At 38.3% G+C, this 24,648-nt stretch overlaps 2 long non-coding RNA genes across 3 annotated transcripts in view; one reads left to right on the top strand and one right to left on the bottom strand.

Annotated features, from left to right (window-relative positions):
- Positions 1 to 3,257: 3,257 nt before the first annotated feature.
- LOC129631856 (uncharacterized) overlaps positions 3,258 to 24,648 on the bottom strand; it is a 37,308-nt gene continuing 15,917 nt past the window's right edge. The window contains exons 3-4 of one of the 2 annotated variants that reach the window (XR_008704207.1): positions 9,729 to 9,901; positions 3,258 to 3,385 (exon numbers count right to left, since the gene is read on the bottom strand). This is a non-coding gene — a long non-coding RNA (uncharacterized LOC129631856). Of the gene's footprint in view, positions 3,386 to 9,728; positions 9,902 to 22,180; positions 22,358 to 24,244; positions 24,289 to 24,648 lie in introns of those variants that run through there. The other variant, XR_008704208.1, reaches the window with a different exon arrangement.
- LOC129631857 (uncharacterized) lies at positions 18,179 to 21,042 on the top strand. The gene is made up of 4 exons (XR_008704209.1): positions 18,179 to 18,324; positions 18,662 to 18,800; positions 20,168 to 20,250; positions 20,372 to 21,042. It is a non-coding gene; the product is annotated as an uncharacterized LOC129631857 (long non-coding RNA).

Here is a 24,648-nt window from a genome sequence, read left to right as displayed (position 1 = left end):
TTTAAATCTGTCACGTCTTCTGTGTATTCTGAGTTACATGTTACTTCTGACATATATTATTTCCTTAAACCTTTTCGGTTCAGTTCAGTCGCCCAGTCGTGTCCAACTCTTTGTGACCCCATGAATTGCAGCACACCAGGCCTCCCTGTTCATCACCAACTCCCAGAGTTCACTCAAACTCATGTCCATCGAATCAGTGATGCCATCCAGCCATCTCATCCTCTGTCGTCCCCTTTTCCTCCTGCCCCCAATTCCTCCCAGCATCAGAGTCTTTTCCAATGAGTCAATTCTTCGCATGAGGTGGCCAAAGTACTGGAGTTTCAGCTTTAGCATCATTCCTTGCAAAGAACACCCAGGGCTGACCTCCTTCAGAATGGACTGGTTGGATCTCCTTGCAGTCCAAGGGACTCTCAAGAGTCTTCTCTAACAACAACAGCATCAATTCTTCGGCACTCAGCTTTCTTCACAGTCCAACTCTCACATCCATACATGACCACTGGAAAAACCATATCCTTGACTAGACGGACCTTTGTTGGCAAAGTCATGTCTCTGCTTTTCAATATGCTATCTAGGTTGGTCATAACTTTCCTTCCAAGGAGTAAGCGTCTTTTAATTTCATGGCTGCAGTTACCATCTGCAGTGATTTTGGAGCCCCAAAAAATAAAGTTTGACACTGTTTCCACTGTTTCCCCATCTATTTGCCATGAAGTGATGGGACCAGATGCCATGATCTTTGTTTTCTGAATGTTGAGCTTTAAGCCAACTTTTTCACTCTCCACTTTCACTTTCATCAAGAGGCTTTTGAGTTCCTCTTCACTTTCTGCCATAAGGGAGGTGTCATCTGCATATCTGAAGTTATTGATATTTCTCCCGGCAATCTTGATTCCAGCTTGTGCTTCTTCCAGCCCAGCATTTCTCATGATGTACTCTGCATAGAAGTTAAATAAGCAGGCTGACAATATACAGCCTTGACATACTCCTTTTCCTATTTGGAACCAGTCTGTTGTTCCATGTCCAGTTCTAACTGTTGCTTCCTGACCTGCATACAGGTTTCTCAAGAGGCAGGTCAGGTGGTCTGGTATCCCCATCTCTTTCAGAATTTTCCACAGTTTATTGTGATCCACACAGTTAAAGGCTTTGGCATAGTCAATAAAGCAGAAATAGATGGTTTTCTGGAACTCTCTTGCTTTTTCCATGATCCAGTGGATGTTGGCAATTTGATCTCTGGTTCCTCTGCCTTTTCTAAAACCAGCTTGAACATCACGAAGTTCACGGTTCATGTATTGCTGAAGCCTGGCTTTGAGAATTTTGAGGATTACTTTACTAGCGTGTGAGATGCATGCAGTTGTGCAGTAGTTTGAGCATTCTTTGGCATTGCCTTTCTTTGGGATTGGAATGAAAACTGACCTTTTCCAGTCCTGTGGCCACTGCTGAGTTTTCCAAATTTGCTGGCATATTGAGTGCAGCACTTTCACAGCATCATCTTTCAGGATTTGAAATAGCTCCACTGGAACTCCATCACCTCCACTAGCTTTGTTCGTAGTGATGCTTTCTAAGGCCCACTTGACTTCACATTCCAGGCTGTCTGGCTCTAGGTCAGTGATCACACCATCGTGATTATCTTGGTCGTGAAGATCTTTTTTGTACAGTTCTGTGTATTCTTGCCACCTCTTCTTAATATCTTCTGCTTCTGTTAGGTCCATAGCATTTCTGTTCTTTAGCGAGCCTATTTTTGCATGAAATGTTTCCTCGGTATCTCTAATTTTCTTGAAGAGATCTCTAGTCTTTCCCATTCTGTTGTTTTCCTCTATTTCTTTGCATTGATCACTGCATTCACTATCTGAAAATCCTGCTAACAGTGGTGTTTTCTCTACTTACATTTATGCATGGAAATCTGTCCTTCCTGTACGATGCAACTTTGGATTGTGTGTTTGTGTTCAATCAAACCTTTTACCTACAGGAGCTGGTTTGAAGACACAAGTCTTTACAGAGGACTTGTATTCACTTCTATTAAGCACCCAAGGTGCCCAAGGTAGTATATATTAGAACCCCCTCATTCACTTGAGGGCATGTCTGTGGCTATAAATCCTCAGGAGAAACTTTTTTTCCCAACGGTATCATCAGGCTAAGCCAGAGAATTTGCTTTACAATCTCTTCTTGCAGGTTGTTTTTTTCTAGTCCATCTTTTCATGGCAGATATAGTGCTTGGAGATTCCAGTTTCACATGAAGGTCTTGCTTTCACCTTGATTCTCCTTTTGCTGTGACCAAAGTCTTATCTTCATGTGGCTGTTAAACACTGAGCATCCTGGTTACCAGGAACAGCAAATGTCCCTGGACATCTGTGGCTTCAATGACTGCTTCCTCTCTTGCTTTTCAGCAACTTTCATTTTGGTCCCTGGGGATTTTCCTTACTTTTTTTCACAAACCTAGCAGATGAGATATTTGTTACATATTGTTTAATATTATAGGTGTCTTTTCCGAGAAGGTTTTCAGATTATCTAGTTTGCCATATTGGTATCTTTTTTGAGGTTTTCACATTACCTAGTTTGCCATATTGCCCAAGAATATAAATTGGTACAACATTTCAGAACAGTATATACATCTTGAAATGTATATACACCTTGACCTAGCAATTCCTCTTCATGTTTATTCTTTGGATAGAAATTTGGTAATATCGATCAAAGTTTAAAGTATGCATAAGTTTTAACACAGTAATTCTACTTTATAGGAATTCATCCTAGAAAAAAATATATGTACTCATACTTGAATAGAATGCCATATGAATAATACTATTTGTTCCAGCTGGCTTAGTGAAAGATTAAAGATTGTAAACACCTTAAATATCCATCATTGTGAGACTGGTTGAATAAATTACTTCCCACAATATTCTGCAATAGTTAAAGAGAATTTAAAAGGTCCATATGACCTGATATGGAAAGATGTTTATGATGCAAGTTGTCTGATTTCTTTGTATAAAAAAATACAAGGTATATATGTGCTTATATAGTCAGTAGAAGCTTCTGAAAAGATACACAATTAACCATTAACAGCAGTTTCTTCTCTAGGGAATGTAATTGAACCATTGCTATATAAACATTGCTTCTAAATGACAAATGTGCTAATTTAAAGTGATTTTTTAGCAATTTATTAATATCAACTTCTTACTACTTTACTATCACCAGCAGTGTTCCTGGAGGCATACGAAAATAAAGTCCTGGGACTTCCCTGTTGGTCCACTGGCTAGAACTCTGCCCTCCCAATGCAGGGGGCCGGGTTCGATTCCTGCTTGGAGAGCTAGATCCAACATGGCACAACTGAGAGTTCCGAGGCTGCAATTAAAGATCCTGTATGCTGCAACTAAATCCTGAGTGTTGCAACTAAGACCTGGTGGAGACAAATAAATAAATTTTTAAAAAAGAAAATAAAGTCCTTCTCTCCAAAATGTTGTACAGCTCTTATCACCCACTACCTGTCTGTCATTCCTTGCCAGTCCCTTACCTGTCAATTATTATTCCAATAATCTGGTTGTCCTCTGTTGATGTCACTAGATCACTCATTACCTAATGCTCTAAATACAACGCTATATAGACTGAAACGGATAGATTTCTTACTCCCACCTCTCCTGAGAAGGAATGGTTTGCAGTGTATATGAAAGTCTTAGATTTTAAAGGCCACACTAATGCATAGGGAAAGGAAGGACTCACTGAAGATTAAGAGAAGCTAGGCCTATTACTTTGACTGTGTCACAGTTTAATCAGCAGGAGATACTGATTTCAACATCTGAGTTCAGATGTAGCTTCTGGCTAGAGCCTGAATTTTCAATGAGCAACTTAATTTGTAAGGACTAGTAGCTGAGCTCAGAGAAGGCAGTGGCACCCCACTCCAGTACTCTTGCCTGGAAAATCCCATGGACGGAGGAGCCTGGTAGGCTGCAGTCCATGGGGGCGCTGAGGGTTGGACACAACTAAGCGACTTCACTTTCACTTTTCACTTTCATGCATTGGAGAAGGCAATGGCAACCCACTCCAGTGATCTTGCCTGGAGAATCCCAGGGACGGGGGAGCCTGGTGGGCTGCCGTCTATGGGGTCGCACAGAGTCGGACACGACTGAAGTGACTTAGCAGCAGCAGCAGTAGCTGAGTTAGGCACATATGCAGCTGGAAAGACCTTCTGGCATGAGCCTGAAGGCTTTCCTTTGAACATCTTCATTCTTTCACAGGGTGAACTCCTAGTGATGACAGTGATGACAGCATCAGAGTTATTCCTGGTGCATCAGAGTTAATTTCCTGTTATATTTAAATGCACAGATACTGTGACACAGCCATGTAATTTTGCCTAGCTTTTCACATACTGAAATGCTACTTCCTTTCTCATCTTCCTTGAACTAGGCTTCAAGGAAGCCTATGCTAATGGAAGCTAATGCTTCAAGGAAGCATTAGCACTATGATGAAAGCAGGCACAGATATTATTCTACACCTGGACTACAATTTTCACCATTTTGTGATGCTATGTCATGAGCTATATGTTTAAGATATTGTTCCAGAAATAGGTTGTTTTGATTATGGGAGGATTGTTTTATTGTTTTGGTTTTTGTGAAGTTTATTTTGTTTTGTTTTGAGAAATAATGGAGAAACAGATCAGAAGAAAAGAGAAATTTTCCTTTTATGAGGATGATTATTTCCCTTTTGAGTTTTTCTTAATAGTATTATACTGTTTAAATAGAGTTCAAAACCATGCAAAAGAATATTATACATTATCTCTGAATGCATGCATGCAAATCAGTGATAAAACCATACTTGCCTATAAACAGTATAAAATTACAGGAGATTTGCGTCTTATATTTTCCCGCAGCAAAGCCTTAGATCATGATTGGATGTCGGGCATTTATTGAGGGGTTATCCCAGGGAGTAGGAGTGAAGGAGCAGGGAGAATGAGATGGAGAAGGAGAAAGCCAGGAAAGGATGTGTTATTGAAGCCATTGCTTTAGGCAAAAGGGTTCACTTTTACTGGGACCTCTGAGAATTGCCTCTTAGGGACGGGGGAGCCTGGTGGGCTGCCGTCTGTGGGGCCGCACAGAGTCGGACATGACTGAAGCGACTTAGCAGCAGCAGCAGCGGCATTAATACAGGGTTCCACCCCTTTTGGTTCATCTTTTCCCTGAGGGTGTTATTTCTCCCACACCTTTTTTTCCCAAGAAATAGTTTCTGACATGATTTGATTTCAGCTTTCCTGAAGTATAATTGACAAATAAAACTGTAATATATTTAAAGTATACAATGTGATTATTTGATATATGCATATATTGTGAAAAGTTTCCCACAATTGAGTTAATTAACACATCCATCAACTCACATATTTACCTTTCTTTGTGGTAACAGTTAAGTACTATTAATTAAGTACTATTCTATTAGCAAATTTCAATTATACACTAACAGAGTTATCAACTGTAGTCAGCATGTTATACATTAGATCCTAAGACTCTATTCATCTTTAACTGAAAGTTTGTACCTTTTTACCAGTCACCCCCAATCACCCCAAATCCCGGCCCTGGAAACCACCACTCAATCCTCTGTTTTTGACTTTGACTTTAAAAAATATTCCACATATCAGTGATACCATGCCGTATTTGTCATTGTCTGTCTCACTTATTTTTCTTTCCAGTAATCCATTGTTAAGTATTTAGAAACAAAGCTGATTTTTGTGTATTAATTTTATACCCTACAACTTTACTAAACTCATTTGTTAGTACTAATAGTTTATTTAGTGGAGTCTTTAGGATTTTCTAATGTATTACCATGTCATCAGCAAACAGAGATAATTTTACTTCTTCCTTTCCAATTTGAATGCCTTTATCTCTTTTTCTTGCCTAATTGTTCTGGCTAGGCTTTCCAGTATTATGTTGAACAAAAGTGATGAGAGTGGGTATGCTTAATCTTATTCCTGATCTTAGAGGGAAAGCTTTTATCTTTTCACCATTGAGTATGATGTTAGTTGTGGGTTTGTAATATACCACCTTGATTGGGTTAAAGTGTGTTTCACCTATACTAAGTTTATTGAGTGAGTTTTTATCATAACAGAATTTTTATCATAAAATAATTTTGTCAAATGTTTTTTCTACATCTATTGAAATAATCCTGTGATTTTTATCCTTCATTTTGTTAATGTGATGTATCTAATCTATTGAGTTATAAATGTTGAAACATCTTTGTATTCCTGGGATAAATATCATTTGATCTTGGTGTATGGTCTTTTTAATATACTGCTGAATTTGGATGGCTAATATTTTGCTGAGGATTTTTACATCTATGTTCATCAGACACAGTGACCTGTAGTTTTTCTTATATTGTCCTTATCTGACTTTGGTACTAGGGTAATACTGGACTCATAAAATGAGTTTGAAAATGTTGCCTTCTATTTCTATTTTTGGAAGAGTTTGAGAAGTATTGAAAAGGATGGGTATTAATTCTTTAAATGTTTGGTAGAATTCACCAGTGAAGTCATTTTATCTTGGACTTTTCTTTGTTGGAAAGTTTTGATTACTATAAGTCTCCTGACTACTAACTGGTCTATTCAGATTTTCCATTTCATCATGATCTCCCTTCAGAAGGACAGGGAGGCCTGAGGTAATGCAGTCCATGCAGTTACAAAGAGTTGGACATGACTGGGCAACTGAACAACAACTCCCTTCAGAAGTGTTAATATCTATGCATTTAGGTGGTCTCATGTTGGGTGCATAACTGTTTACAACTGCTATATCCTCTTGTTAAAATGATCCCTTTACCATTATATAATGAGAACTTTTTTGTCTTTGCTACAGTTTTGGGCTTAAGGTCTGTCTTCTCTGATATACATAGGCTTCCTTGGTGGCTCAGATGGTAAAGCGTCTGCCTACAATGCGGGAGACCTGGGTTTGATCCCTGGGTCAGGAAGATCCTCTGGAGATCTGGAGAAGGAAATGGCACCCCACTCCAGTTCTCTTGCCTGGAAAATCCCATGGACGGAGCCTGGTAGGCTACAGTCTATGGGGTTGCAAAGAGTCGGACACGACTGAGAGACTTCACTTCACTTTCTCTGATATATATATATATATACAGCTACTCTTGCTTTCTTTTGGTTTCCATTTGCATGGACTGTCTATTTTATCCCCTCACTTTCAGTCTATGCGTTTCTTTAAAGCTGAAGTGAGTCTCTTGCAGAAAACCCAACCCAGCATATAGTTGGGTTTTCTTTTTTATCCATTCAATAACTCCATGCTTTTTGCCTGGAAAAGTTAGTCTACTTACATGTAAGGTGATTATTGATAGGTTTGGCCATTTAGTTCATTACGTACTGGCTGCTTTGTAGTTCCTTCGTTCCTTTCTTCCTCTCTTGCCCTCTTCCATTGTTATTTAATAACTTTCTGTACTGGTATATGTTGATTCTTTTTTCTTTATATTTTGTATTTACTATAAGCTTTTTGTTTTGTGGTTACCATTAGGTTATATAAAATAGTTTACAGTTGTAACAATCTATTTTAAGCTGATAAAAACAATTTAAAATGCATACAGAAGCTCTACGCTTTTATACTCCCCCTACATTTTATGTTTTTGATGTCACAATTTACATCTTTTTATACTGTCTCTCCATTATCAAACTATTGTTATTAAAGTTTTTTTAATACTTTTGCCCTTTAACTTTTTTACTAGTTATAAATTTACCCATCATCATTACAGTATTAGAGTATTCTGGATTTAATGGCATATTTACCTTTACCAGAGAGTTTTTTACTTTCATGTGCTTTTTTTTATGTTACTAATTAGCATCCTTTCATTTCAGCTTGAAGAATTCCTTTTAATATTTCTTGTAAGACTTGTCTAGTAGTAATAAAACTTTTCAGCTTTTCTTTGTCTGGAAGACTCTATCCTTTCTTCAGTTCTGAAGGTCAGTTTTGCTGGGTAGGGTATTCTTGACACCCTGTTTGACAGAGTTTGTTTTTTTTTTTCTTTTGACACATGGAAAGTATCATCCCACTCCATTCTGGCCTGCAAAGTCTCTGTTGAAAAACCTGCTAATAATTTTATGGGGGTTCCCCTTGTACATAACAAGTTGCTTTTTAAAATTTAATTGTAGTATGTCTGCATGTGGGTCTCTTTAGATTCATCTTATTTAGTATTCATTTGACTTTCTGGATCTGGATGTCTGCTTCTTTCCCCAGGTTAGGGAAGTTTGCAGCCATTATTTCTTTGAATATGCTTTCTGTTCTTTTTTTTTTTTTTTTCTTCTCCTCAGAATCTTATAATGAGCTTATTGGTCCACTTATTGGTGTTTCATAAGTCCCTTAAGCTGTCTTCACTCTTTTTCATTATTTTCTCTTTTTTCCCCTCTTTTGGGATGAATTCAACTTTAAGTTTGCGGATCCTTCCTTCCACTTGGTTAGTCTGCTATTGAACTCTATTGAATTTTTCAGTTTAGTCATTGTACTCTTCGAAAACATGATTTCTGTTTGATACTTTTAATATTTTCTATCTTTCTGTTGAAATCCTAACTTTTAAAATGTATTGCTCTCCTGACCTTGGTGAGCACTTTATGATTGTTATTTTAATTCCCTATCAGGTAAATCATTCATGTCCATTTCATTAAGATTGGTTTCTGGAAATTCATCTTGGTTTTTTGTTTAATATATTTTCCTGTTTCTTCATTTTCCTTGGCTTGTTTTCTGCACATTAAAATAACAACCTTCCTGAATCTGAAGACTGGTTGCAATATAAGATGAACATCATCAATCAATCTGCCTCAAGCTTCTGGTGGTCTCTCAAATTTCTGTAATTGTCCAAACCACTGTCTTTGTTCTTACTGGCTATAACAGAGGATATACCAAGACTTATCAGTGTTCCAAAGGGGAAGATCACAGTCAGCACATAGATGCAAGATGACTAGAAGCTGGACCATCAGATAGCAACTAGCAAAGTATGTAGTTTAACCCCTCCAGGGAGAACCTGGGAGATGAGCATTTTTGCCTGTTCCCTCTGCACTGAACCTGAGTGTATAGTCATGGAGGAGTATTCCTGCACCTATTTAAAAACTGTTTTCTTGCTACAGTTCTATGTGACCCATAGGTTATCAGTGCCAGGTGATCCAGAGGCCCATCCCTCAGCTTGCAGTTGCAAAAGCTGGGGTGCCAAGCAAGGCACAAGTTCCTTCCAGAGAGATGTTGGCCATCTGGTTTTACCACTGGAATGAACCATAAGGAGAAGGTGAAAGAGACACCCACCAGCTCCCCCAGGCTCTGTGGGGGATTGTAGCTAGACCCTGGATGTATGCAAATTAGAAACCAGATCCTGGGGCAGTAGGTTGTAAAGTATGTAGCCAGTCTGCTTCCAAGGAAAGAATGGAAGATGGGCATCTTTGCCTGCTCCATATGTACTGAGCCCTGGAAGGACAGCCTCAGGGAGTGCTCACTCACACATTAAAAACTACGTCTTTGTTTATCATAGTCCTGTGGGTCTTGTGGATGAAAGCCCTATTGACTTTCAGAGTTAGGTGTTTTAGAGGCCCATCTCTTGATTGAGGAATGTTAAAAGCTGGGATCCTATATATGTAATCCAAACCCTCTGCACCTCAGGAAGAAGCTGGGAGTTAGATGTTTACTCCCAATTGTATGGTGCTGTGTCAAGGATGGAGCTTGGCTATAAAAAGAGAGTGTGTTTTAGCCTTTCCTACTCATTTCAGTGTGGGTATTTTTTGTTACCTGATTGTAGAAGTTACTCAGCTAGTTTCTCGATGTCTCTCAGAGGGAATTGCTCTATGTGTAGTTGTACATTAGGTGTATCCATGCAGGAGGGAAGTTCCATGTTGCTATCTTGGTCTCTTCAATTTTTAGTTTTTATTCACATCAAAGTCCATGAGATTTGACAGTGAGGTCTTAGAGGATGCAGACATGTTTAAATAAAGATAGAAGTTTGTAAGATAATGTGGTCTATGGACACAAAATAAAAATCATACCAAGCCAGATGGTTTTATAGAAAAACACAGACAAACCTCTAATGATCATTATCTTATAGTTTTTCAAGAGAATACAAAAACATGGAAAATTCCCTAACCATTTTAATGAGGATGATTAATTGTCATCAAGACTGAAAAAGTAAATTAGAAAGGAAATTGCTAACTCAGCTCATTTCTGAACATATTTACAAAAATCATAAATAAGATATTAGCATACAAAACCCAATAATTTATACCATAAATGTAAATATATATATACATATATATAGTGTTACCAAGTAAAATGTATCCTAAGAATTCAAGTCTAGCTTGATATTAGAAAATCTTATAATATATTTTAACACATTTACAGACTAGAGGAGAAAAACCATTAATTACCTTATTACATGTAGAAAAAGCATTATTAAATTAAGTACATCATCATCATAAAAAGAAAAGTCCTCAAAAAATCAGGAATGAAAGCAGATTTCCTAACCTGAAAAAAGCATATTTTAAAACTCTATAGAAAACATCACAATTAATAATGAAACTTTAGAAGCATTTCTCTTGAGACCAAGGAAGAAGAGAAAAATGATTGTTATCACAATTATTCAACACTGTTCTGGTAGTCCTAGCCAGTGGAATAAGATGGGAAAAGAAATAAATAAAACTTCAAAGAATTACAAAGTAATTATTGTTATGTAGGCCTATCCAAAAATTTATGAAGGCCTTGGGCTGATTTGAGATATTTCTGCACAGAGTAAATCTTCCTTTCTAAACTAGAATTCCCAACTACACTTCCAGACTCCTTTGCTATTAGGTGTACAGAACTGGGTGTTGAGCAGGGTGTCATGTTATAATTATTAATTATGCTTCTTTCATACTCAGAAGAGTTCTGATTTGGATGATAAACCATACTTTTATCTCAATTACATGGGCAAAAAAGCAACATGTAGAGATTTGTTTCGCTAGTAGCAATCATGACATGGATCTTTAGCCCTTAGCTATGGAAGCCTGGGTTTAGCAACTTCTGTATTAGGGTGGAGAGTATACAGCTCCAGAGCCAGTAGCTAGTGTTTAAATATGCATTCGAGGTGATTCTAATGCATGCCCAAGTTTGCGGGCCATTGTTCTCCAAGAATTCTTGTCCATATGCACAAGAAGAGATACCTAAGGATGTTTACCACAACACTATTTGTAATATTAAAAGAAGTGGAAAGAACCTTGGCATCTTCAGTAAGGCAAGGGATAAATGGCTTTATTTATGAATGAGCTAGGGATAAATCTCAACAATCTAATGCTCAATGGAAAAACCAAGTTGTAAGAGGACTTATATGGCATGATGCCGTTTGTTTAAAATTTTGAAACACACAGGATCACAGAATATTTTATAATTTTTACATAATTTTTTAAAAACAGAAAAGCATTAAATGAATCCCACATACCAATTTTGGACTAGTGGTTGCTTCTAAGGAGGAAGGGAAGGAAATGGTTTAAGGGCATCCTTTAATATTTTACAGGAAAATATGCTAGTATTTTAGTATTTATTAAAACTGGGTGATGGGTGCATGATTTTGGTTATACTTCCCATATTTTTCTTCATATTTAGAAAAATCATAGTTAAAACACATGTTGGTTTTTTTTTTTTTAGTTAACTTTCACTTGATAAAATGATTTTATAAAACATCCAGCAATGTTGCTGTGTTTCATTTCCAGGGACCTAATGTCAGACAGAAGCTCAGTCCACAATCAAAAGTAAAATGTTAGATCAAGCACCTCAGTAAATATGTATTTTTAAGTTCAGTTTGTATTCAACTTGATCCCTGGAATTGCTGACAGCCAACAATTTTAGGGAGGACAAAATATATCAAAATTACAGGAGTTACACATGTATGGGACAGGCTTGCCTTGTATATTACATGAGATCTAATGTTTCTTAAATAAGGACTCTGGGTAAAGCATTTTGCAAAATAAATAATTATTCTTGAATCCACTAGTAAGTTCCTGAAATATTACATATCTATAAAAGCATATAAACCAGAAAACTCAGCTTTCTACCATTGCTAAAATCTTACATCACTGAAGGGGTAATTCAGAAACACCTTGGGGGAAGAAAGCCAAAATGTGAGACTAATCTATCTATTTATCCATCTATGTTTTTCATCCATCCAGCCATCAGGTGCTCAGGTACACATCTAATATGGTTATCACACACTGATTCCAGACTGTGCCAGCATTTAGTATTCAAGTGCAAAATCCATGACAGTTAATTTATAAATACTACATTGATGCGTAATGAGTAACTATTTATAAGAAATGTATATGTTTCTAGGATTTTATTTACTTAGTCTTATAAAATGTATTACCCAAGTGAACTTAATAGAGTACACATAATTGTTTTTACTAATCTTATTGTATGAAATATTTATGTATTGTTAATATTTACCTACCTAATCAAATATTTATAACCTTTGAAGAAATGCAAAAACTGCTAAAGTGTGAAGATCTCTGAGAAATGGTACTCATGAGACATCAGAGAAGAACTCACAAAGACTAGAAGGTTGAAATGAAGTGTTAGGAAAAAAAGAAGGCAGAAAAAGTGGAAGAAAGGCAATTTTAAAACAGACAAGAGTGAAGCACTGTAGTAGGAATCATTAAAGAGTTCTAGGTTCAGCTCCTTAACTAGGTGTAAATGAACATAGGTAATATAAAAGATGAGAAGTACTACTCATGATACTAGGACAAAAGTTAAGTGCATCGAATAAATTAATTAAATGTGGTCATGGTGGGATATTTCCCTGTCCAGTTCAGTTCGGTTCAGTTGCTCAGTCGTGTCTGACTTTTTGCGACCCTATGAACCACAGTACGCCAGGCCTCCCTGTTCATCATCAACTCCTGGAGTTCATCCAAACTCATGTCCATTGAGTCGGTGATGCCATCCAGCCATCTCATCATCTGTTGTCCCCTTCTCCTCCTGGCCTCAATCTTTCCCAGCATCAGGATCTTTTCCAATGAGTCAACTCTTCGCATGAGGTGGCCAAAGTATTGGAGTTTCAGCTTCAGCATCAGTCCTTCCAATGAACACCCAGGGCTGATCTCCTTTAGGATGGACTGGATGGATCTCCTTGCAGTCCAAGGGACTCTCAAGAGTCTTCTTCAACACCACAGTTCAAAAGCATCAGTTCTTCGGTGCTCAGCTTTCTTCACAGTCCAACTCTCACATCCATACATGACCACTGGAAAAACCATAGCCTCGACTAGACGGACCTTTGTTGACAAAGTAATGTCTCTGCTTTTCAATATGCTGTCTAGGTTGGTCATAACTTTCCTTCCAAGGAGTAAGCGTCTTATAATTTCATGGCTGCAATCACCATCTGCAGTGATTTTGGAGCCCAGAAAAATAAAGTCAGCCACTGTTTCCACTATTTCCCCATCTATTTGCCATGAAGTGATGGGACCGGATGCCATGATCTTAGTTTTCTGAATGCTGAGCTTTAAGCCAGCTTTTTCAATGTCTTCTTTCACTTTCATCAAGAGGCTCTTTAGTTCTTCTTCACTTTCTGCCACATTTCCCTGTAATATGTACTTAGTTGTGAGAGCTGTTTTCATTGCATACATGAGAAGTTAAAAAATAGAGTACAGAGATGAAATCACAGTCTGCATTTAGTCACAACCATATAGCTTCGTCGAGTTTAACAATTAGACCAATTAAGTATTGTGTTTATCATGCAATATAAGTAAATAAGAAAAAATAAAATGTATTGCTAGTTTATCAATTACAATTAAGAGCTGATAGGACTATTTATGTTCAGTAGTTTATGTCTTGAATCTTTTTGAAATAATAAGAATCATAATGCAAACTTCCACAAAGTAGCACAGGTTTCAAACAGGAAAACTTGAGGTTGAAATAGAAAAACCTTCCAAAACTTTAAAGTAAAGGAGATGACAATCATCACAAGCTTACACTCAATGTCTATCAGTAGTTGCTTTGCAGCCCTAACAAGACTGGTATGTCCTCTTAACCGAGGGTGTTGACTGTAGCATGTTGAAGGAAAAAAAAACAAATTTCCCTGAAGTTCTTTCCAAATTAGAGGGGAACCAAATGTGAGGGGCCTTGAACCAAGGAAAATACCAGCTGGTTCAGGTACAGTTTGAAGGGTCTTGGCTTGTTTGTTTTTGTTTTTTGCTGGTTTAAGCCTTTAAATATAGAATACAATTTGTTTCTAAACAAATTGATTTGTTAGGTGGAGTTTAGTCTTTGCTTGTGTTGGAAAGAGTGTTATTTAAAAGAACCACCAAAAAATGGGGGCTTATATTCCATTCCCCTGAGGCAAATATTTTAAAATATTTTAGCTGTTTCTCTTTGTGATTATCTTCATATTTCTAAATGTGTTATATCTTGATTGATCAATTTTGGACATTGACTTACTATGTGATTTTGGTGAGAATGTAGCTCACTTTCATCCATCTTCCTCTCTGTGTTTTCCCATCATAAATATATCCCATGCTTTCTTTTTAAATCAAAGCAATAGAGTTTACATTAATTGGGACATTTAAATACTGTTCACTGCTGAGTCAAATGGTTGACCATGATTACTTCTCCTTTTTCTGGAGCCAATACTTGTTCCTCCTTAGAATCTGTTGGGATTTTTTTGGTTGTTGCATTGTTCTAGTGGCTAGATCTTCCCATGCCCTTTAATGGCAATAATTCAGCTTTCCATATAGTGAAAGCACACAGATGACTATTTTCCCTGGAGCCCTCCACACTCCCTGTCAGTCTGGACTGGTTGCTCTCTAGGCCTAATACACAGCTGTATCCTGGGATTTTCCTTCAGGACCACCCTAAGGATTCCCTATACATTCCTCCTGTTTTCCAGAATCCCACACCTTTTCTTTCTTGACTTAATCCCTCATTGTGATGGAGTACATCCACCTGCAGATTCCTGAGAAAAGGTTAATGGATAAAGAAAGAAGCTGAGGGATTTCACCATTCATGTGCACATTTTAACCTAATCTCCCTGTTTTCAGTCTGGGATCTCACTTCTCAATGGGTTCCTACTAAATGAAAATTATTTCAAAGAAAGCAACTGTTAAAGCTAAAGCTTTATTTCATTTGTAAGAGCTAGGATCTGTTGCAGGGGAAAAGGGGATTTATAGGTCACAAACTTGTAGTATTTGGAGTAAAGGGTCTTTACTATAAGTCACAGCATAGAAACGATATTGTTTATGATGTAAGGGCATTTTTCAGTACATGAGGTAGAAAGAAAAGGTCTTCCTGGACTGGGGCGGGGGTGAGGGGCATGGGTATCTAAGGGTAAAATAGCCAGAAAGTGGAGTTTCGGTAAAAATCTACGTTTTGCTTAGTCATCTTGGATTCAAAACCCCAAGGGATAATGGAAACTCTCAGGCCTTAGGAAACGTGGTTGGGCAGAGTATAGCCTGGGAAATGCAATATGAAGGTCAAGACCAAATGTGCTAAGAAGATGCCCTTGATTTAAATCAGATCTTATACAAAGTTAGAGTGATGGGAAAAACACACAATGTGCCTTGGCTTCTATTTCTCTCCTAGAAGTAGCCTTGGGTTCCACATCATCTTGGAACAGCATAGCTAGAAGCAATATATCTTATGGTACTCTGGTTAGGCTTGAGCCAGGGCACAGAGGGGTGCCTTCTTTGCCAGTCAGCAATCTGAAACTCTGGTGCGATTTTTCAGGTTAATAACAAACACATTGCTGACATGGGTGAGGATATGGAAGCTGAGCATGACTGAAGACTGTTCACAAAGGGCCTATTTTCCTGTTCAGATGATCCCTTTTTATCTAGCTGAAGTGAAAACTGAGTTATTCATTCTAAAATACAGTGGGCCAAGAACAAATCTGTCAGCGAGACTTAAGTAAACAAACTTTTGGCATTCTCCTCAGCAAGTCAGACGTCCTTTCTCTTTTTCTAGAGCGCATATGAAAGCCCTTAAGAGATTCTGAGTGAGGCATTCAACAACTGATCACCTGGTAACAGAAAAAACACCTGGGCTGAAGCTTGCAAAAGAGGCTTCTACTCTTGTGTACTGTATTGGTGGGAATGTACTGTTACAGCCACTATGGAAAACAGCTCTGCAAAAAAACTACCATGTCATTCAGCAATTCCATTTCTGGGTATATATTCAAAGGAAAAGAAATCACTATCTCAAAGAGATATCTTAACTCAAAGTGTTCATTGCAGTATTATTCACAATAGCAAAGATGTGGAAACATCCTCAGTATTTATCAACTGACGAATGGATAAAGAAAATATGAAAGCTATATATTACAATAATGGAATACTATTCAATCGTTATAAAAAGAAATACTGACCTTCACAAAAACACGGGTGAACCTAAAGAACAGTATGCTAAGTGAAATAAGCGAGACACAAAATGGCAAATACCACATAATCTACCTTTGTTATTGTTTAGTCGCTAAGTTTTGTTCGACTCTTCGCAAACCCCATGGACTGTAGCCTGCCAGGCTCCTCTGTTCATGGAATTTCCCAGGCAAGAATAATGGATTGGGTTGCCATTTTCTTCTCCAGGGGATCTTCCAGACCCAGGGATGAAACTCGCGAATCCTGCATTGGCAGGTGGATTCTCCGCCACGGAGCCAGCAGGGTACAAAGTTTCAATTATGCAAGATAATAAGTTCTGAAGATCTAATGTATAGCATGGTGACTACAGTTAACAATACTGTACTGTATACAGACTGGTTCCAAATAGGAAAAGGAGTACGTCAAGGCTGTATATTGTCAGCCTGCTTATTTAACTTATATGCAGAGTACCTCATGAGAAACGCTGGGCTGGAAGAAGCACAAGCTGGAATCAAGACTGCCAGGAGAAATATCAATAACCTCAGATATGCAGATGACACCACCCTTATGGCAGAAAGTGAAGAGGAACTAAAGAGCCTCTTGATGAAAGTGAAAGAGGAGAGTGAAAAAGTTGGCTTAAAGCTCAACATTCAGAAAACAAAGATCATGGCATCTGGTCCCATCACTTCATGGCAAATAGATGGGGAAACAGTGGAAACAGTGTCAGACCTTATTTTTTGGGGCTCCAAAATCACTGCAGATGGTGATTGCAGCCATGAAATTATAAGACATTGACTCCTTGGAAGGAAAGTTATGACCAACCTAGATAGCATATTCAAAAGCAGAGACATTACTTTGCCAACAAAGGTCCGTCTAGTTGAGGCTATGGTTTTCCCAGTAGTCATGTATGGATGTGAGAGTTGGACTGTGAAGAAAGCTGAGTTCGGAAGAACTTATGCTTTTGAACTGTGGTGTTGGAGAAGACTCTTGAGAGTCCCTTGGACTGCAAGGAGATCCAACCAGTCCATTCTAAAAGAGATCAGTCCTGGGTGTTCTTTGGAAGGACTGATGCTAAAGCTGAAACTCCAGTACTTTGGCCACCTCATGCAAAGATGGTGGGAGGGATTGGGGGCAGGAGGAGAAGGGGACGACAGAGGATGAGATGGTTGGATGGCATCACCGACTCGATGGACAAGAGTTTGGGTGAACTCTGGGAGTTGGTGATGGACAGGGAGGCCTGGCATGTTGTGATTCATGGGGTCGCAAAGAGTCAGACACGACTGAGCGACTGAACTGAACTGAACTATATACTTGAAATCTACTAAAAGAGTAAATCTTGGGTTCTCATCACACACAAAAAAGATGGTTAACTATGTCAAGTGGTATGTTAATTAGCTTGATTATAGTGATCACAATGTATATCAAACATCATATACTCCACCTTATACATTTCTATTTGTCAATTATACCTCAATAAAACTGAAAAAAGAGTGGTTTCCAGTCTATTTTCTCGGTAACTAACTCTGTGACCTTAAACCAGTCATGTGTCTTCTCTCAGCTTCAGTTAGCTCATTTGTAATTGAAAGGGATGAACTTGCCTTTATCCTATGGGTCATCTGTGTACTTCAGCAGAAAAACCAGCTGAATATTTTTAGGTAGCTCAAATGAATAAAAATTAGATTTCAACCACATTGCTGTTATTAAGTGGCTACCTAATCAGACCCCTCCTTTATCCCAAATTCATCTGTAATGATTTAAATTGTAACTTACAGGTTTTGAAGTGCTCACTTATTTATTTCCCTCTTTTTCTCCATTTGTGGTAAGTGGGACAGGCATTCTATCTCCATTGCTTTCTTCCTGGGGAAATGTACAATTCTTACCCTAGGGTCCTGGTAGTCTGTGGCAGCAATTCTCCAGAGTGCACCTATCACAGATGCTCACTCCTGGGCCCTACTCTAGAGCTACTAAATCAGAAACTCTGAGATTGAGGCCCTAGGACTTGTTTTTCTGACAAATACCTCTAGGTGAGTTTTATACATTTTGTGAATTCAAGAATCACCAGTTTATCGAGAAACGTTTGAGGCCTTATTACATGTCAGGCACTATACTGCTTTGCTTTTATTCTTGCATTTAATCCTCGTAACAACTCAGTGAAGAATATATAGTTTTAAAATAAACTTTTTGACATAATTTTAGATTTAAGAAAAGTTGCAAAAATAGCAGTGATAGTATCCACCTGCCATAGTTTCAGTGGCCCCTATTGCTGTTATTTACATTACTGTGGTTAGTTCTTCAAAATGGAGAAACCAACACTGGTAAATTAGTATTAACTAAACTCTATTGTCTGTTTTTCTTTTCTAGGATCTCGTCTAGGATACTACATTGCATTCAGTTGTTGTATCCCCTCTGGTTTGCGACAGTTTCCTGTTTTTGTTTTTCATGGCCTTGATAGTTTTAAGAAATGCTGGTCAGGTATTTTGTAGAGTGTTCCTCAAATTAGGTGTGTCTGATGTTTTTCTCACAAGGAGATTTGGGTTATGGGGTTTTTGAAAGAATACCACAAAGGGGAAGTGTCTTTCTCATCACATAACAGAGGGTACATGATATCCATGTGGTATCACTTGGTGATGTTAACAAGTACATGTTTGTAATCCCAACTCAACCAGTTAGGAAACAAAATTTTATCAAGTGTTCTGCAACTGTTAAGTGATGAAATTAGGGTAAAATTTCATTTTTTTCTCACTCTGTCATTTTGGTTGCAAGTGACCATTCCAGCTTTATCACCCCTGCATAAAACTCTCCATTTCAGCTTGACTTGTCCTTTCCTTATGTTATTTTATGCTCTACTCAACCCCCATGCTTTCTAAGTCCTTCAGTGTTCAAATCACTGTTCAGATATCCAATCTGCTCTTTCAAACTCTCCATGACGCCCAACATACTTCTCTTCCATAAAATCTTGAAGTGCCTTCTGTCTGCCCCTCTAATCTTTCACTTTGCATATACTCTTAACCTCTGTCTTTCCAAGCTAAAATGGAATGATAATGGAGAGACCAAACTACACGTGACTCCAAGTGCTCCTGAGTTCACTGACCTTGGTATCTTACCAACCGTTCTTACCCTCTTCAATCTTCCACACGATAGTCAGAGGAATGCTTCTAAACTGCAAATCTAATTATGCCATTACTTTATTTAAAACTCAATGCCTGTAGACTATTTACAAAATAGTGTCCAATTATTTGATTCTGACATATGAGGCCCTTCATGCTCTGATCCTTGGCTACCATTTCACCTTGTCTCTAGCCATCACCCTACTACTCGCAAGACCACATCCTGCACTTCAGTCAGGAAGAACTGGTGGCAATTTCTAAGTAGCCTGTGACTGTTCTGAGCCTCTGCCTTTGCATCTGCTCTGTTGTCAGTGAGGATGCTGCTGCAGAAGACTCTAATTCAAAGTGGTCGATAGAACAAAAACAGCTCTAACATGTGACAGGAAGTTGAAAAGGTTGTTCAGAACCCAACAATATCATTGAAGATGCTGGTTCTTTTTATTATCTCTTTGCTTTGCCATTCTCAGACATTTTGATTTGCCCTCAGATTGGCTCCCTTCACAGTCACGAGATGATTGTGGTAGTTCTAAGCATCACTTCCAAGAACAGCAATATCGGGGGTGGGGGGTGGCAAGGAGAAGGGCAATCTCTTTCAGTGTTTTCCTTCTTAAGGGCAAGAAGCATTTCCTAAGGCGCCCCAGCAGGTTTCCTTTTATATCTCATTGGCCAGAATTGGTTCATATGCCCAGCCCTAGGCTAATCAAACAAGAGGAGTGGACTTGCCATAAATGGTTTAACCAATCAGCACTTCCTTCTGAAGGCAGCAATAGGATCACTCTCCCTTGGGTCAAGCAGGTGAGGAGACACTTGAGCAAAATCTTGGCACTTCCAGAAAGAAAGAAGGTAATGTGTGCCGAGTGGGCAGCTGTTGATGGCTTCCACACTATTATTGCTGCCTTATCTTTGTTGTCTACTAGATGGACTCTTCACTTTTAAGACTCACTTTGAATATTACCTCTTCCAGGAAGCCTTCTCTGATATCATCAAGCAAAATGGACTGCTTCAATCTCTGAGCTCCGATATTATTGGGTTCATACCTCTACTGCAGCTCTTAATATATAATTCTGCTACCTTCAGAAAAAGTGAAAACTTGGAAAAAGGCACCATGTTCCGTAAGGCTCAAGCTTTTGGAAAAAAAAAAGAGAGAGAAGGAAAGAGGAAGGGAGAAAGGGAGGAAGCAACTTAAATTCTCGGAGTCTCAGGCTGTTCACCTGTTAAAATAGGGATAATTTTAATTCCCAATAGCTGTTTTTTTTTTTTTAGGATTTTCTTTTTTTTGATGTGGACCATTTTTTGAAAGCATCTATTGAACTTGTTACAATATTGCCTCTGTTTTATGTTTTGGTGTTTTGGCTGTGAGGTATGTAGGACCTTAGCTCTCTGACCAGGAATGGAACCCACACCCCCCTGGATCAGAAGGCTAAGTTAACCACTGGACCAACAAGGAAGTCCTCTAATAGTTGTTTTAAAGATTAAATGGGACAATATAAAGTACCAAACACAGTTCTTAACATAGTTTTCCTTACATTTTTGGAGAACATGTACTCATCTTGTGTTTTTTAAATACCATCATCTCACCTTTCACACACATTTCCTAACAGAATGCTTTGTATACATATAGTTGCTCAATAAATGTGTTGATAATTTGCATCAATCTTAAAAAATACAGATTACTGAATAAATTAAACAACCAGCCTAGTTTGCCATGTCCTGATTTCCTTTATTAGACTGGCTTAGAGAACTTTTTAATAACATTTCCTAAATTCTCTATTAACAGAACTCTTAATTGAGGCTTTTCCTGCAACCATCCGGAACATTAGCTCTGTGCTCACTGCTTTGGTGACCTTTCACAAGGCACTCTTTTGCTTTTCCACACCACTCTCTTCAGTATTCTGGGCTTCATTTCAGATCTGTCCTTCTGAGGTATGCCTTCCTCCCCTTCCTAACACTTCTTTGTTGCTAAAAATAGGTGATGTCCCTTCGGAGGAAAAACACTTGGCAAATCAGCTAGCTTTAACAGGTACAGCTTTAGAGTGGTCTCTGCAAGACTGGGGCATGAATGGATTAAATAAAGGAAGAAATTCACCACTGTTTCTTTCTATGTACCCCTGCATTCCTCAAAGAAGTTTACAAAACATGTAAAAATAGAAATACCATATTCATCAAAAATGCACAAGCTAAAGGATGCTGAGTCTTTGCAGAATGCTAAAGAGTAAATAAAACAGCCAGCTCAGAAGATCATCAGAAAGCATGTTGAGGAGACACTTGATTAAAGGGCCCTATGCCATCCAGCAACCTGGGACTGGAGCTGTTGATGATTGTGATTTAACAAATGCACTTTTCCATGGAAAACTGGAGCATGTAATGGTGGCCAGTTTCCTGTAGACTATAATGGATATCTGTAGGACGTCTCTCACCTAAATGTTCTTGATATACTATACTGTCAGCTTGGGTTCTGCCTACACTTAGTTCCTTATACACCCTGTGAGGTTTTGTGACATTAACCCTGAAAGGGCCATCAGTATATCACCTAAAATAGCCTTCTCGTCCATCAGATATTTGCTTTGAAATACTCTTATTTCCCTGCATGTGAAAACTGTCTACCAGATACCATATTTAATACTCTTTACATCTGGCATACATGTGAATGAATATATACGCATGGATCGATTCTTATCTCTATGGGTATCAGGGCATGAACATGTAGTTTTAATGTCCTTTTAAAATATTTATTTATTTATTTACGTATTCAATTTTTGGCTGCACTGGTTCTTTGTTGCTGTGGGTGGATTTTCTTTAGTTGCAGCGAGCAGGGGCCGCTCTCTAGTTGCTACACGCGGTCTTCTGGCGGTGGCTTCTCTTTTTGTGGAACATGGGCTCTAGGGTGCACAGGCATAGTTGGCCCACAGCATGTGGAATCTCCCCAGACCAGGGATGGAACCCGTGTCTCCTGCATTGGCAGGCAGATTCTTAACCACTGAGCCACCAGGTAAATCCAAACATGTTGCTTTATTCGTGCACTAATTTGTATATGTACATACTTGCAAATGAATGTTTTTACCGCTTGGCACTTCTGAAACTCATCTCAAGCTACATTGTCCTAATTTCTTTGAATGAAAGTAGCAAAGTGGCAGCACCAACGAAAATTGCTCAGAGGCCTCAATTTACAGGTAACTAGTCCAATTTAGTACCAAATTAAATCCTATTCTGTTTCATCTATTAGTAACTGTTCGACCTGCCTGTCAACTACTATCTTCTGATCTTCTGTCTTTAATTCAAAAATCACTCTACCTTCTCTTTATTTTCTAGAGTTCATGCTAAGTTCCCTGCCTGTTGTTTGGTATTTCACACACATTCCTATGGTCAGTTTTCGTAGCTTGATTTGCATGCTTTCTTGGTTATCTGTCAAAAAGATTCTTTAGGTGTATAAATAGTCCGAACAGTGAATCACAGAAAAATGGGTATGGTGTCAGGGTAAGGTGTGAAGAATGTGAAGTATTCTTTAGTGAAGATTGATATTATCATAAAATCATAAGACAAAAAAGAATAAATCAACATCCCAACAACATTATCACTGATGGGTCATCCAACTATTAACATCTCCAGTGTTGGGGGACTGAGAGCCATCCCCAAACATGCCTTCTGATCATGACAACACTCTCTTGTACATCAAGGTCATAGCTGTCTTGCTGTTGTTTCTCCCACTCAAGTATTCATCGAAAGTCCATCAGAGTGTTAACTTATAGTGTTTACCCACTGAGTCTCTGAACCCCTTGAGAATCTAATGAAAATGATGGATCTGTTTCAAAAATTACACGTGCAAAATTAATTTTTTTTTTTAAAATTTCAGGGAGCTGACAAGTTCTGTGATGCTCATCCATCCATGGACTCCCTGGCAAAGAATTCCTCACTATTGAGGAACTGTACTGAGTAGAGAAGTGGGGTAGAAATAATCCATGGTTTCTTCCTTGAAGGAGCTTACTTTCTAATAGCAAATGCTTGTGAAACATCTCACAGCAATAAGGCAATATTGTAAAGTACTCATCATACATAGAGGGACAGAAAATTCTACTCTTGCTTATTTAGCAGGACAGAAGTCCTTACAAGTGGCCATCAAGCACTCACATTTTACAAGGGAATTAAAAGCCGCCTACTGTGTTCTCAGAAGCATCATCTGATGGCATAACACCAGGACCAGAGAGGAGAATGCTGGTCATGGTCTGGTGCATGGCACTCAATAGAAGTTTGGTGAAGTAAATGACCCAAGAATAAAATGCCCCTTGATCTTCTGAGGAGAAAGTTGAAAAGAAAAAGAAAAATATTCCATTCTTTTCCAAGCTTTTTTAGGAATAGCATGCCCTCCTCCAGGGGATCTTCCCAACTCAGGGATCAAACCCAGGGCTCCCACATTGCAGGTGGATTCTTTACTGTCTGAGCCACCAGATTTTTGCTTAAGTAAAAGGATATTACATAAAGACAAAATCTTGCAAGGGGGTCAAAGTAGTTAACACTCTATCAACTATAAATGACATATTCCCTTTAACTTCTTACAATGTCTTTCTCCAGAAAAATCAAAGATTTTTGCATTATGTAAAGAGATTTGAAAATAACGAATTAAAATCCCAGCTCTACCACCCAACAACTGTGTTACTTTGATCAAATCCCCTAGACAATCTGAGCCTCTATTTTGTTACCAGTAAAACCGGGGTAATAAAACCAGCCCTATTACCTTCCATGGTTGAATGAGGTTTGCATGAGATGATGCACATGAAAAGAGCCTTTTAAAAGTCTGTGTCTGTTCTAAGGCAATATAACTTCATCCAGAAGAGATGCTTACCTGGTGATAGTTGGGTCTCTTTCCACTTGCTCAGCATCAGACTTCTGAGGTCAGAATAGAGTAGTGGGTATAAGAATTAAGATCACTGCCATGCATACTCCCTTTTTACCTTCTCCTGCATCTCAGTTCAGCTCTACCAGAGTCATAATCAGCTAAAAAGCATCTGAGTTGCCCCTCATTTCATGAACATTCAAAGCTATTTATCTGGATGAAAGCAAAGACATATATGATGATTTGTTCCAAAGTCTAGGGGCACAGTATAAACAGTCAGCAGCTGAATTCAGAGACTCCAGGGCTCCCACTTTGTCATTCAATAGCCAATTAACAGTTCTTAACACACTAGATTACAAGTATATCTTTATAATAGTGTTGATAAACAAACTTAATAAAGGGGGAAAACAGTC

Source organism: Bubalus kerabau, chromosome 17 (assembly GCF_029407905.1).
Source record: "Bubalus kerabau isolate K-KA32 ecotype Philippines breed swamp buffalo chromosome 17, PCC_UOA_SB_1v2, whole genome shotgun sequence".
NCBI lineage: Eukaryota > Metazoa > Chordata > Mammalia > Artiodactyla > Bovidae > Bubalus > Bubalus kerabau.
This window is presented reverse-complemented; position numbering and strand designations above follow the sequence as displayed.